Source organism: Macaca fascicularis, chromosome 6 (genome assembly GCF_037993035.2).
Source record: "Macaca fascicularis isolate 582-1 chromosome 6, T2T-MFA8v1.1".
Lineage (NCBI taxonomy): Eukaryota > Metazoa > Chordata > Mammalia > Primates > Cercopithecidae > Macaca > Macaca fascicularis.
In genome coordinates, this window is record NC_088380.1 from 1281278 (window position 1) to 1294843 (window position 13566).

General features: G+C 47.6%; 1 long non-coding RNA gene across 1 annotated transcript; it reads left to right on the forward strand.

The window, feature by feature from the left end:
* Positions 1-1098: 1098 nt before the first annotated feature.
* LOC141406956 (uncharacterized) lies at positions 1099-13249 on the forward strand. Its single transcript, XR_012413554.1, has 2 exons — positions 1099-1255; positions 10700-13249. It is a non-coding gene; the product is annotated as an uncharacterized lncRNA (long non-coding RNA).
* The last annotated feature ends 317 nt before the right edge of the window (positions 13250-13566 follow it).

Here is a 13566-nt window from a genome sequence, read left to right on the forward strand (position 1 = left end):
TGAGTTACCCTTATGGCCAGAAGCCTTCTTTCTCTGTTATATGAATTGTCACTTATTACTAAAACCTTTATTTCTCTTTTAGCTGTGTTATCCTTTATGACAGGAAACCTTTCTTGATGTATCACCTGAGTCATATATGAATAAGGCTTTTTTCTCCATTATCTGAGTAATTTATGACTAAGCCTCTTTCTCTATCACCGGGTTTATCATGTATTAATGACTGAATACTTTATTATGTGATCAGTCTTTCTCTTCATCTGTGTGATGGTTGGAAACCCTTTTTCTCTTGTCACTTTAGTTTGATCTTTTGTTCTCTGTCATTGTCATTTGGGACTGGGGCCATCTTCCCCATCCCCTGAGTTCTGCTTTATGACAGCACCTGTCTTTCTCCAAATCGTGTTGTAGTTTAGGGTTGGACACCTTTCTCTGTCTCCTGAGTTGCCATTTATGATGAGAAATCACCACTCATCTATTGCACTTGTTCTTCGTTTTGGAAGCCTCCTTTCTCTATCACCTGATTATTATTACTGGAAATTTCTGTCTGTGTCACCTGAGTTATGGTTTTCCTCTGGCGTTATTATTTTTACTGGAAACCTCCTTTCTCTGCCCCGTCCGAGCTGTTCTCGTGGCCGCAGCCGCCTCCTCCCGCCCTGCAGGGGCCGCCATGCCCGCTCCCCGCCCGCCCTTCCTGGCCCCCTGGCCTCCCCGTTCCCTGTCAGCCGAGCTTTATGACTGAAGCTTTGCTGCGTCTGTCATCTTGGTGTCCTCTACGAAAACCTTCCCAGAGCTCTTCACACTCCACACATGGTTTTTTATTTAGTGTTTTTTTTTCCTACCTCCACAGCGTTTTCCTGGGGAAAGCAGGCACCGAGAGGTTCCAGAGGAACGTGGCGCTGTGTTCCCGCGTCCTCGACTTCCCTGTTGTACAGATTTATTTTTTCCTCACTTTGTGTTTTTTTTTTGCCGTCAGCTGGAGAAACGCTCTCTGAATATTTCCCGGGGAGGACGGACTTGAAGGCCGCGCGAGGCACCAGACGGGAACGGGCGGAAAGGGAGGAACGGCTGGATGGCGCCTGCGCCTGGCGACCCCGCGTGCCCGAGGCCGGAGGGACCCGCCCCAGCCTGTGGGCTGTGTCAGGGCCGCTCTCAGGGCGGCTTCGTGGGGACTCGGGCACTGCCCCAGGCCGGGCAGGGTGTGACCGCCCCAAGTGCGGGAGGCTGCGTCTACACCCGCGCCGAGGACCCTGGATGCCAGGTAACTGGCCCCACCCCACGCACCAAGTCCACGAAGCCCGCGCCCCCAGCCTCGCCGACGTCCAGACCTGTCCTGAGGTCCTGTTGTCCACGGCTCTGGGTGGGCATGGGTGGCGCTGGGGCGACCCCAAATCCAGGCCACAACCCCAAATACAGGCCAGGACTTCACATCCAGCCCAGGACCTCAAATCCAGGCCAGGACCCCAAATCCAAGACACAATCCTAGCCCAGCGACCTGGGGCTTCCCTTGGGCCAGTGACTGACTCTGCACTGGCAGTGCTGTTCCAGACCCTTCTGGCCTGCCTCTCCCCCCACGCCTCTCCCTCTCCCCCCACCTCTCCCCCCACCACTCCCCCCACCACTCCCCCGACCTCTGGCCCCACCTCTCCCCCCACCTCTCCCCTCACCTCTCCCCTCTCCTCTCTGGGGGCCCCTCCCCTGGCCTTTTCTGGCAGTCTCTCCTTCTGGCCTTTGCCCACGCAGCCTTCATGTCCTCTGGAGCCAGAGCAGGGATGCCTTCACTGGGAGAATCTGCTCAGAGCTGATTTAGCTATTGATGAGTCCTTCTAACAAAATATTATTTTACACTGATTTGTTAGTTTTTTTAAAATGTGCTTAAGCCAGGAGCCTTTTTCGGATATCTTAACTTCTGCTGCTCAAAAGCCATCTAAGAACTTATAAATCTTGATATCCAGTTGTGTTTGGGGCTAGAGAGAGTGCTGGGTAACAACATCAGTGACATCCTCAACAGATCTCTATTTACAATGCTTAAAAGTTGCTCTTGTCAACCAACAGGTAGGTACTTTAAGACCATCGCCAACATTTAGTGTTAGAATTTCACACCTGCCTTCATGATGTCCAGGGAGCGGAATACTACAAACAGGCTGATATGCTTTGGATTTGTGTCCCCACCCAAATCTAATGTCAAATTGTAATCCCCAATGTTGGAGGTGGGGGTTGGTGGGAGGTGATTGGATCATGGGGGCTGATTTCCTCCTTTGGTGCTATTCTGATAGAGTTCTCCTGAGATCTCCTTGTTTAAAATACATGCCTCTCCCTGCATCTTCCTCCTGCTGTGGCCATGTGAAGACATGCCTGCTTCCCCTTCACCTTCCACCATGATTGTAAGTTTCCTGAGGCCTCACCAGCCATATATTCTCTACACCCTGTGGAAACATGAGCCAATTAAGCTCATCATTTCTTTATAAATTATCCAGTCTTGGCTGGGCATGGTGGCTATAGCCTGTAATCCCAGCACTTTGGGAGGCCAAGGTGGGTGGATCACCTGAGGTCAGGAGTTTGAGACTAGCCTGGTCAACATGATGAAACCCTGTCTCTACTAAAAACACAAAAAATTAGCCGGGCCTGGTGGTGGACACCTGTAATCCCAGCTACTCAGGAGGCTGAGGCAGGAGAATCACTTGAACCCAGGAGGTGGAGGTTGCAGTGAGCCAAGATCGTGCTACTCTACTCCAGCCTGGGCAAAAGGAGTGAAACTCCATCTCTAAATAAATAAATAAATAAACAAACCAGTCTCAGGCAGTTCTTTATAGCAATGAGAGAATGGCTAATACAGAAAATTGGTACCTAGGAGTGGGCATTGCTGTAGTGATACCTGAAAATATGGAAGTGACTTTGGAACTGGGTAACAGGTAAAGGTTGGAAGAGTGTGGAGGGCTCAGAAGAAGACAAAGATGAGGGAACTTCTTAGGGATTTGTTAAATTGTTGTGACCCAAATGCTGATAATGATACGGACAATGAAGTCCAGGCTGAGGTGATCTCAGATGGAGATGAGGAACTTATTGGAAACTAGAGAAAAAGTCACTTCTGTTATGCGTTAGCAAAGAACCTGGTGACGTTTTGCCCCTGCCCTAGAGATCTGTGGAACTTTGAACTTGAGAGAGATGATTTAGGGTATTTGGCAGAAGAAATTTCTAAGCAATAAAGCTTTCAAGAGGTGATCTGGCTGTTTCTAAAAGTGTACACTGATATGTGTAAAGAAAGAGATTATCTGAAACTGGAACTTGTATTTAAAAGGGAAGCAGAGCATAGAAGTTTGGGAAATTTGCAGCCCAGCCATGTGGTAGAAAAGAAAAACCCATTTTCTGGGGAGAAATTAAAGCCTGCTGTGGAAATTTGCATAGCATAAGAGGAACCAAATGTTAATAATCAAGACAATGGGAAAATATCTCCAGGGCATGTCAGAGATCTTCACAGTAGCCCCACCCATCACAGGCTCAGAGACCTAGGAGGGAAAAATGGTTTCATGGCCCAGGCCCACAGCCCAGCTAGCTCTGTACAGTCTCAGGACAAGTTTCCCTGTGTCCCAGCTGCTCCAACTCCAGCTGTGGCTAAAAGAGGTCAAGGTACAGCTTGGGCCATGGCTTCAGAGGGTGCAAGGCCCAAGCCTTGGTGACTTCCACATGGTGTGGGGCCTGCAGGTGCACAGAAGTCAAGAGTTGAGGTCTGGGAACTTCTGCCTAGATTTCAGAAGAGGTATGGAAATGCCTGGATGTCCAGGCAGAAGTCTGCTGCAGGGGCAGAGCCCTCATGGAGAACCTCTACTAGGGCAGTGTAGAGGAGAAATGTGGGGTTGGAGCCCCCACACAGAGTCCTCACTGCAGCACTGCCTAGTGGAGCAGTGAGAGGAGGGCCACTGTCTTGCAGATCCCAGAATAGTAGATCCATCGACAGCTTGCACCGTTTTCCTTTCCATAAACTCAGCCAAAGAGAGTCAAAGGCTTCCTTTAAGACACTCTCTTTTCTGTATTTGGACCTGCAATGTGGCCTCTGGGAGGTGGACAGTGACTTCACTCTCAGCTTACAGCATCCTTGTGCTCTGTGTCAGGGGAGCAAAATCCCATGTGGACTGAGCACCCTCCCTTTCCACAGACATTAGCCCCCAAACGTGAGAGTGGGCTCCCAGCCACCTGGAAGGCAGCAGCATCCATGCCACTGGAGCTGGTGTCTGGGGAGCAGATGGCATGAACAGGCTTCTCCCTTCAGGCATCACTATGTCCTGGGAAGGAACAGAGAGAGGAATAGGAGGGTGATGGGAGTCAATTCAGTAAATCCAAGTGGGACATTAACATGCCAGCTCTCTGCTCACCGAGGGACAGAGTGGTCTGCCCAGAGGAAGCACAGTGGCCTGGGCCCGAGTTGCGGGACTGAGTGGCTGCCCTCCTGAGACCCACCTTCCTCTGTCCAAGAGCAGGAGCTGCGTTCAGCTGGGTGAGGCTGATGGCTGAAGCCTGGCTGCTGGTGCCTGGGAATAAATCAGAGGCTGACAATGGTCATTGGAGAAGAACAGCAACAAGGCATCAGTAACAATTGCCACCTGTCAGTCACGTCTTCAGGACCACATCCTGAGCTGAGCCGTGACTAACTTGACCTCTGCACCTCCGTGAAAAAGGATATGGCTGTCCGTTTGCCAGCAAGGAATGAGGACTGAGGGCAGCTCTTGGCTTTGGTTGGCCAGGGCTTGAACCTTCTGTTTCTGGGCAGAGTTAGAGCCATGAGGGGTGATCCAAAGGGAAGCCAATTCCTGGATTCACCCATAAACTCATAACAGAGTTGTTATACTTTCTGCTGAGATAAATGACGTATTTCCCTTTTGGAGAACAATTGCCCAATGTTCTGGCTAGTTTTTATTTGGCTTAAATTTTGGAATAGAAGGAAAGTATGACCCATTAGTGAAGTTGGATGTGAAGATGGAGAAACTGTGTATACCTGTGTCTTCATGAGAAAGACAAGACTAAGAAAGAAATACTAACCCCTGAGCAGCAGGTCAGGCCCTCTTCTGGAAATGAACCTAAAGTTAGGTCTCTGTGTACTTTCCAATTATATTAGTCTGTCTTCACACTGCTATAAAGAACTACCTGAGACTGGGTAATTTATGAAGAAAAAAGATTTAATTGACTCAGTTCTGCAGGCTTAACAGGAAGCATTACTGGGAGGCCTCAGGAAACTTATGGTGGAAGGTGAAAGGGAAGCAAGGCACATTTTCCCATGGTGGAGCAGGAAAGAGTGAAGGGGGAAGTAAAACACACTTTAAAACTTTCAGATCTCATGAAAACTCACTCACTGTCATGAGAACAGCAAGGAGGAAGTTGGCCCCCTGGATTCAGTCACCTCCCACCAGGCCTCTCACCAATTCAGCATGAGATTTGGGTGGGTACACAAATCTAAACCACAAAATTTGACCCCTGGCCCTTCCCAAATCTTATGTCCTTCTCACATTGCAAAATGCAATTATCCCTTCTCAACAGTCCCTGAGTCTTAACTCATTTCAGCATTAACTGAATTGTCCACAGTCCAAAGTCTTATCTGAGACAAGATAAGCCCCTTCCAGCTATGAGCCTGTAAAATAAAAAAGAGTTAGTTACTTCCAAGATATAATGGGGGTATAGGCATTGAGTAAATGCTCCCATTCCAAATGGAAGAAATTGGGCAAAAGAAAGGGGCTACAGGCCCCATGCAAATCCAAAACTCTAAGCAGGGCAGGCATTAAACCATAAAGCTCCAAAGTGATCTCCTTAGACTCTGTCCCACATCCAGGCCACTATGGTCGCTTTGATCCAGGAGTTATTTTGAATGTGTTTTACGATTTCAGAAAGCATTTCAAATAGTTATTTTTGCAATTCATTTTCACACTTTTCCTCTCTCTCCTCTACCTCTCCCCTCTTGGATCTCTAGGAATGCATAGATTTTTAGAAATTCAGTGTTTTATAATCCATTGTCTTCATTTTTTTTCTGTTGCCCAAATTGTTCTGAATTTGGTTCATGGGAGCAATGTAGAGATAGGAAATTTGTCTCTTTATCATATTTCAGGGATCGTTTATGTTTTTCTAAAATAAAAAGTAAACTTTTTGAAGTATAACATACATAGCAAAAAAAGTATACATATCCCAAGTTTATAGCTTGTTTAATTTCACAAAGTTAACCACGCTTGTAACCAAACCCAAAATAGAACATGACTGGCACCTACAAGCCCCTGCCCCAGTCTTCCTACCTGTCACCATCTATCTCAGTCAGCTTGGGCTGCCATAACAAAATACACCTGGGGGACTTCTAGACAGCAGAAATTTATTTTCTTCTGTTTCTGGAGGCTGGAAGTCCCAGGTCTAGGTCTGCTAGGGTTGGGTTCTGGCGAGGAACCTCCTCCTGCCTCACAGTCCTGTCCTCACTGGCATGCGGAGGGCGGGGAGAGACAGAGAGCTCTTCCTCTTCTTATAAGGCCACCAGTTTTATAGGGTTAAGGCCACTCCATGACCTCATTTGACAGTTACCTCCCAAAAGCCCTGTCTCTAAAGACAGTCACACTTTGGGTTAGGGAGTCAGCACACAGAGTGTGGAGGGCCCAGCCCACTCCAGGGTCCTGCTCCATCCCACAGTGAGGGCAGCACCCCTCTGAATTCTGACACTCTCCATGGGTGTGACCTGCCTGGGGCTGTCTGTAAACAGGGTCATGCAAAAAGCTTCTTCCTTTGCTCCTTTGTGAGATCCAGCCGTGGTTTTGCATGTAAGGAGGTTCCGTTCATTCTCAAAGGTGCCGTGGGGTGAATACGTGGCTATTCATCCATTCTGCCGTGGATGGACATTTGCACTATTTAAGTATGGGGCGATTAGGAGTCGTCCTATGAAAGTTCTTACACAGTTTTTTGGTGAATAAAGGTTTTTTACCGGGTATACCTAAAGAACGGAGTTGCTGAGTCATAGAATATGCATATATTTAATATGAGAACATGCTACCGAGCTGCTTCTAAAATCCTAGCCTAACATTCACTATAATATAAATATAACTTGAGCATTCTGAGGTTTAAAGAAGTATATTTTAATTCCCTCCCTTATTTCCAATCAACTCATCTTGAGTTATATGCTGTTAATGTCCAGTATTCTAGTTCTATTTTCTTTTCTTTAACTTCCAATAATGTTTAATTTCTATTGTTTTGTACAGTTTTTTGTTTGTTTGTTTGTTTTTGAGACGGAGTCGTGCTCTGTTGCCCAGGCTAGAGTGCAGTGATGTGATCTCAGCTCACTGCAACCTCCACCTCCTTGGTTCAAGCAATTCTCCTGCCTCAGCCTCCCAAGTAGCTGGGATTACAGGCGCCTGCCACCATGCCCAGCTAGTTTTTGTGTTTTTAGTAGAGACGGGGTTTCACCATGTTGGCCAGGCTGGTCTTGAACTCCTGACCTCGTGATCGGCCTGCCTCAGCCTTCCAAAGTGCTGGGATTACAGGCATGAGCCACCGTGCCCAGCCGTACAGCTAATGTTTAACGACATTGACCATGTGTCTCTCTCTCTTTTTTTTTAAGTTCTGGGCTACACGTGCAGGATGTGCAGGTTTGTTACAGAGGTAAACATGTGCCATGGTGGTTTGCTGCACCTTTCAACCCATCACCAAGGTATTAAGACCAGCATGCATTAGCTCTTTTCCCCAATGCTCTCCCCACCCACACTTCCTGGACAGGCCCCAATAAATGTCGTTCCCCTCCATGTGTCCATGTGTTCTCATTGTTCAGCTCCCACTTATAAGTGAGAACATGCGGTGTTTGGATTTCTGTTCCTGCGTTAATTTGCTGAGGATAATGGCTTCCGGCTTCATCCATGTCCCTGCAAAGTACATGACCTCATTCCTTTTTATGGCTGTGTAGAATTCCATGGTGTATATGTACCACATTTTCTTTATCCAGTCTATCACTGATGGGCATTTGGGTTGATTCCATGTTTTTGCTATTGTGAATAGTGCTGCAATGAATATACATGTGCATGTATCTTTATAACAGAATAATTTATATTCCTTTGGGTATATGCCCAGAAATGAGATTGCTGGGTCAAATAGTATTTCCAGTTCTAAATCTTTGAGGAATAGCCACATCATCTTCCAAATGGTTGAATTAATTTGCATTCCCACCGACAGTGTAAAAGCATTCCTATTTCTCCACAGCCTCACCAGCATCTGTTTCTTGACCTTTCAATAATCACCACTCTGACTGGTGTGAGATGGTATCTCACTGTGGTTTTGATTTTCATTTTTCTAATGATTAGTGATGTTGAGCCTTTTTTTCATATGTTTCTTGGCCGCATGTATGTCTCTTTTTGAGAAGTTTCTGTTCATATCCTTTGCCCACTTTTTAATGGGGTTGTTTGTTTCTTATAAATTTGCTTAAGTTCCTTGTAAATTCTGGATATTAGACCTTTTTCAGATGGAGAGATTACAAAAATTTTCTCCCATTCTGTAGATTGTCTGTTTGCTCTGATGATAGTTTCATTTGCTGTGCAGAGCTCTTTAGTTTAATTAGATCCCATTTGTCAATTTTTGCTTTTGTTGCAATTGCTTTTGACAATTCCCTCATAAAGTCTTTGTCCATGCCTGTGTCCTGAATGGTATTGCCTAGATTTTCTTATAGGCTTTTTATAATTTTGGGTTTTACACTTAAGTCTTTAATCTATCTTGAGTTAATTTTTGTATAAGGTGTAAGGAAAGGATCCAGTTTCAATTTTCTGCATATGACTAGCCAGTTCTCCCAATTTCTTTTTTTTTTTTTTTTTTTGAGACTGAGTCTGGTTCTGTCCCCCAAGCTGGAATGCAGTGGCGCGATCTCGGCTCACTGCAAGCTCCGCCTCCCGGGTTCACACCATTCTCCTGCCTCAGCCTCCCGAGTAGCTGGGACTACAGGTGCCCGCCACCGCGCCCGGCTAGTTTTTTTATATTTTTTTAGTAGAGACGGGGTTTCACCGGGTTAGCCAGGATGGTCTCGATCTCCTGACCTTGTGATCCACCCGTCTCAGCCTCCCAAAGTGCTGGGATTACAGGCTTGAGCCACCGCGCCCGGCCAAGTTCTCCCAATTTCAAATTTTATTCTTTGCCGTCCCTTCTGATATCTCAATTATCATTTAGGGATCTTTCTCTCCTTCCTGAAGTTTGCCCTTGGAAACTCCTTTATGAAACATCTATTGATAGTAAACTTGCTTTTTTTTTTTTCTTTTTTGAAAAACAAAATTATCTTCAGCCCTCATTCTTGAAAAATGGCTTTGCAGGATATAGAGGTCAAGGTCAAAGCATTTCCTTTCAGTCCTTGAAGGTATTATTCTGACCTCTGTTGTTTCTGTTGAAAAGTCTGCTGTCAGTCTAACTGGCATTCTTTCCAGGAGGTCTGTGTCTTTTCTCTATGGTTACTTTAAAGATGTTCTCTTTGTCTGTATTCTATAATTTCACTAAAATGTGTCTAAGTTTGACTTTCTTTTATTTACCCTGTTTGGGGTTTATCAACCCTTCAAAATTCTCAGCCATTATCTCTTCAACATGGCCTTTCTCTATTTTCTTTTTCTAGAAGTCAGATTAAATGAACGTTCTTCTTCTTTGCTCTGTTCTTCATGTCGCTTATCTTGAACCTGTTTAGAAATCTCTTTGTCCTGCAGATTTGTCTTCCAGTTCACTAGTTCTCCCTGAAACAGTGTCATATCCTCTGTTAAACACACCATTGCACTTCTAATTTCAGCTATAATTTCTTTATACACACACACACACACACACACACACGGCGTTATAAGTTCTGTTTATCTCTCTTTCAAATCTGATTGATTATTTTGGGTAATCTTTTGTTCCTTAGTCATATTTTTTATATCCCCTCCCATATGTAAATATATAAAGCATACTTATTTTTTAAAAAGTAATTTGTATCCAATGTACATAGGTCTTATTCTGCTGTTTGCGCCTTCTGGTGAATCTCACTCATGTTGGGTAGTTTATCAGTATATTCTGTGATTTTTTTGAAGAGGAATTCTTGTTGAATAGAGTTCTATCTGGGAGAGTCTATGAGTCTGGCTTGGGGTGGGTTTTTCCAGAAACAACTCACATAGGCTGCCAGATGCCTTGGAATACGACAAACTGGAGCCTCTATTAGCCTCATTCTCAGCTTGAGTTTAGGACACACAGGAAACATAAATTCTGATGTGGAGGCTGCATGAATATGGGCTTATAGTTAGGAATTATTAGAAAAGTCCTTCCCTGCCCCTTCCCAGAGCCAGGGCTAAGGCAGGCAAGTTTCCTTATTGTCTCCCTTGATAAGCATTTTTTATTAAGTTGTTCATCGAGGGTTTCACCTTGTGGAGGTGCCGGCTCCCTGTGGCACTCTCAGGCCTCAGTTTCCATCCTGCGTGGTCTCAGATTTTGATGCCGTTCTGCATCCAATGCGCCTGGCCATAGGGGACTGCTGTGGCTCCTCTCGCCTTGACCCCACTTCCCTCTTTGAACTTCTGCTCACTCTTGCCCGCTCAGCCATGCATTAAAACAGGAAAAAAATAACTTTATTCAGTATTTTACGTGTTTTGTACCAGGGGTGTTTTTCTAGATATCTAATCTGTAATAGTGCATGAATGAAAGTCTCTCATGGCTTAATGTTTTGAAATTCGATCTGGTGTTGGCATTTTTTGTGAAACAGATGGCATCCTGAAAGCAGAGACCATCAAAGCCATCCTGACCAGACATTCCTTCCTAAGTTCAAGAAACAAGCAGCACAGGAAGAAACAACTGTCTTACAAGAGTAAATGCTTCTGAGAAGAAGAAACTCTACTGAAAATGTCCGCATAAAGAGGTTATAGCAAACCAAGAAAAGAAGCACAAAAATAATTCAGAACTCACAGAATCAAAGCGGAGAGTTTAAGAAGTGGGGCTGAAGAGGCTGACCTGGCCCGAAGCAGGCATCTGGAGGTTCTCATTAGTGACAAGGGGTGGAGGTGGCTCCGGAGAAGCAGGAAGCAGACAGAGAGAGAGGGAGGGAGGATGGCAGGAAAATGCAGGGAACTTTGTGCTCATTCAGAAGAAACCCCTCTCATTTTTAAGGATCTGGCTTCTTGAGAGAAAAGCACAACCTCAAATCACAGAGGCTCAAGGTAGAAGCAGAGTTCAGTGGGGCCCTGGGAAGGTGTCACCCAGGCGGATGAGCAGCCCTCACAATCTGGGGATCAGGAGGGCCAAGGGCTATAGGGAACTGCCTGGTGCCAGTGGGGAGGGTCCCCAAGGCCACAGCTGTTGTGCCCTCCGGGTGGTGGAGGCCACACACGTGCCCAGGGCTGTAACTTCCAGTGCTCTTCATGTTCCCCACCTGGGCAACCCCAGGGCTCCTTGTGCTCCTCAAGTGCCCTGCACTCCCCTGCTCTCTGTGCTCCCTGCTCTGTGCTCCCCATGCTCCTTGTGTGCCGTGTGCTTCCAGGACTCCTTGCATTCTCCATGCTCTCCCTGCTCCACATGTTCTCTGTACTCCCCTGCTCCTCGTGCTCCTGGTGCTCCCCGTACTCCTCATGTTCCCTATACTCCTCGTGTGCCCTGTGCTTCCAGTGCTCCTTATATCTTCATGCTCCCCATGCTTCCCATGCTCCCCATACTCCTTGTGCGCCCTGTGCTTCCAGTGCTCCTTATATTCTCCGTGCTCCGTGTGCTCCACATACTCCTCATGCTCCCCATGCTCTCCGTGCTCCTTGTGTGCCCATGATCACTCTCCATGCTCCTCCTGCCTCCTCTGACTCTGACTCCTCCTGCCACGGGGGATGTGGGCCAGGGAGGAATTGGAGTGGAAGGAGAGTGCGGTCTTGTCCGACTCTGGTTAAAATTTCTCTTTTTTGCTCATCACTGGGATGTAACTGTGGGAACACTTTGCTAAGGTCCCTCCCAGGACGTGTACATGTGCAGCCTCTGGTCTTTGTGGTTTTGCATAAGTGCATTGCCCCATAAAAAGCAGGTTCCAAAGGGTCAATTGCCATCAATGTGAACTAAGGTTATTAGGAAAATGTGGACTCCACATTGCTGTCTGAGACTCAGATTGGGGATCTGGCTGGTGCTGCGCAGGGCTTGGCAGATGATTCCTGGCCACGCTGACCCTGAGAGAGACAGAACCCACAGAGACCGCAGGGTGCTGACCACAAGGGCAGTCTGTTGGAGGCACCAGCCCTCCCCACAACTTGATGTACTGTGTGTTGCTGTTGGTGATGTCCCGATGCCATCAATTCAACCCACCACCAAGGCACTCCTCTTGGAGAGTGAGTCTGCAGAGATCTGAGACCAGGTGTGCTCCAGGACGGAGTTAGGCTGACTGGCCGCTGCTGCTGGAACTCTCCTGGGGAGCCGGAGCTACTGGGTTGGAGAGGCCTGGCGGGGCTGCCCGTTCAGCTCTGGAGCCCGGCAGGAGTGCCAGCTCCACACAGCAGCCCACGTGTTCTGTGGCTTCAGCTCCGTTTGTCAGGGTGCAGGGTGGCGGCTGGCTGACCAGTGTCCCCCTTGGCCGCGGCTTCTGCCAGGAGCACAGAGAGGAGCATCAGCATAGCTCTGGCGGATGCCCCAGGTCCCACTTTATCACCTCTCCCCGTCTCCTGCCTGGACTGCAAAATGAAAAATGCTGAACTGGAAAACCTGCCAGCAGATGTCCTGGACGCCTGTGAAAGCATCAACCTTCAAGGCGCCAACGGGGTGCAAAGTGTTCATTAAACTTCGTGGCCCCAAGCTCACGTCTGTGCCAGGAACACAGCCGCCACCCTGGAGCTGTCCGGCTCTGTAATCAATCTCAGTGCAGAACACAGCAGCCAGATGCAGAGCTTTCAATAAAAGTGTGGTCTCATGGATGTGCCCTGTAGTGCTCAGCAAAGGGCTGCTCTCCTGGGGAGAGACGCACGGGACAGCCTGGTTTCCCTGGTTCCTCCACCGCAGGCTGCTTTGGAGCAGGAAATAACAAGAGCTGGCGATGCAGCCTCGCCTCAGTAGAGCCAGGCGTTGTTCTGCACCGTTTTGGAGGAGGGTAAACCTGGGTAAACACAAAGCAGATTGGGAGCATGTGTTCTGAGCGCTGTCGTCCACAGCCTGCTGCAGGCGCTGAAATGTACCTTGGCGACTTTTTAAGGTGACCCCATTGTTCCCAGGCTGCTTTTGTAACTGGAGAGCTGTAGTGCTGCTTTGCTACATCATGGAAACTGCTTTAACAAAAATAGACTTCTGCATCCAATTATATGGTTTTTAAAGCCTCTTTCTCCAAATGAGGGCCATTCAAAGGGAACCGCCCTCAGCCCTCACGGGGCTCAGCTTCTCCTTCCAGCTCTAGGGGTCTTTACAGCACCATGCTGGGAGTGGCTCTGGGGTCCCCTTGGTCCACCAGGAGCTGGGCATCTGAGGCTGTGTTTCTCTGGGGCCGGGTTTGCAGCTGCTGCAGAAACTGCCTGTGCTCAGCCTGTGCGTTTGGGTCTCCTGAGGGCAGGCGGCATCGCCCGTGCTGTTAGGATTGCATGTGGATTCATGCTCCTCAGTGTGACCTTGGTCAAGCCA